The 1,980-nt window shown below is 44.2% G+C and overlaps 1 pseudogene; it reads left to right on the top strand.

Annotated features, from left to right (window-relative positions):
• Positions 1–1,980, top strand: part of LOC105505953 — a 21,793-nt pseudogene that overhangs the window by 10,400 nt on the left and 9,413 nt on the right.

The following is a 1,980-nucleotide window of genomic DNA, read 5'->3' as shown; positions in this document are numbered from 1 at the left end:
GGGGTTTCACCATGTTAGCCAGGATGGTCTCGATCTCCTGACCTCGTGATCCACCTGTCTCGGCCTCCCAAAGTGCTGGGATTACAGATGTGAGACTCCACGCATGGCCTAATTTTATTTTTTTAACCATGAGATCCCTTTATTGAACATCTTGTTTTGGTCAGTTTTATTGAGTGAATTTTTTTAGGAATCTTGATAGGTCCTCCTCAATAAATTGCCATAAAGCCTTATTCAAGCCAGTCCAGCTTTCAGAACAAGTAGATTCCTAGAATAAGGAGTAAAGACCATATTTATAGCTTAAATTTTTATATCCCAATTCTTTTTTTTTTTTTTTTTTAATGAAGTCTCGCTCTTGTCCCCTAGGCTGGAATGCAATGCCACGATCTCGGCTCACTGCAACCTCCGCCTCCTGGGTTCAAGCAATTTTCCTGCCTCAGTCTCCCGAGTAGCTGGGATTACAGGCCGGTTAATTTTGTATTTTTAGTAGAGATGGGGTTTCACTATGTTGGTCAGGCTGGGCTCAAACCCCTGACCTCAGGTGATCCACCCTCCTTGGCCTCCCAAATTGCTGGGATTGCCGGCTTGAGCCACCTGCCCTGCAGACTCACCTTTCTTATGCAAACCAACCAACCAAAGCACATATCTGCAACCACTTTAACTTACTCTTGGACACCAAGTGAACATTTCCCCTGCTCTAAATCACCCCAGGGCCAGGTGCCAGATGATCAGAGACCAATTCTGTGACCCTGAGCAAACTGAAATGATTTTAAGCTATACAATCCTAAATTTGCTCAAATTTGCCTATGCCCTGCCTTGTCCCTTACTTTCCACAGAAATGACAATAAAGGCTCTGGGCCACACTTCTCTTCTTTGCTCCTTCTGCCTCCTGACCAATCCTGGTACTTCCCCATGTGACCCTGTGTGTCATGGTGTGGCCCCTTCTCTTCGGGAACTGTAAGTAATAAGACTTCTTGCAGGGTGTGGTGGCTCATGCCTGTAATCCCAGCACTTTGGGAGGCCAAGGTGGGGTGATCATGAGGTCAGGAGATTGAGAACATCTTAGCTAACACGGTGAAACCCTGTCTCTACTAAACATACAAAAAATTAGCCGGGCGTGGTAGCACATACCTGTAGTCCCAGCTACTTGAGAGGCTGAGGCAGGAGAATCTCTTGAACCCAGAAGGCAGAGGTTGCAGTGAGCCGAGATGGTGTCACTGCACTCCAGCCTGGGTTGCAGGGCAAGACTCCATCTCAAAAAAAAAAAAAAGGTCAGGAGATCGAGACCATCCTGGCCAACATGGTGAAGCCCCGTCTCTACTAAAAATACCTGGAGGCACATTCCTGTAGTCCCAGCTATTCAGGAGGCTGAGGCAGGAGAATCGCTTGAACCTGGGAGGCAGAGGTTGCAGTGAGCCAAGATTGCACCACTGCACTCTAGGTTGGAGTTTGAGACTCTGTCTCAAAAAAAAAGGCTTCTTTCAATGGCATTGTCCTCTCTGTATCATCACTCAGTCACCTCTATAAATTAAAACCCGGGTACAATTAAAACAAACAATAAATCATAAAATATTTTTAAGTAGTTAATTATGGGAGAGGGAAAGAATAAGGTGAGGGTAGCTAGAATAGAAGGTAGACTTCACTGAAATAACTTGTTCCAGAGATTTTACTTTGTAAGCAAGTACACATTTTATATAATCCTTAAGAAAAATTGAATTTTAAGAGGAAATTTCCCAAAATAAAATCAAACAAAGAGTACTTAATGCATATCCAGTTGTGGCATAACCACACATAAAAACCATTCCAAATGACTTCATAACAGAAAATTTTCACTATACATCAATAAAGGGAAATATCCTAAAGATTAAAAATTGCAAAAAATAAAAGCTTAGGCCGGGCGCGGTGGCTCAAGCCTGTAATCCCAGCACTTTGGGAGGCCGAGACAGGCGGATCACGAGGTCAGGAGATCGAGACCATCCTGGC

The sequence above is a fragment of the Colobus angolensis genome, unplaced genomic scaffold (genome assembly GCF_000951035.1).
Source record: "Colobus angolensis palliatus isolate OR3802 unplaced genomic scaffold, Cang.pa_1.0 Scaffold13, whole genome shotgun sequence".
Lineage (NCBI taxonomy): Eukaryota > Metazoa > Chordata > Mammalia > Primates > Cercopithecidae > Colobus > Colobus angolensis.
This window is presented reverse-complemented; position numbering and strand designations above follow the sequence as displayed.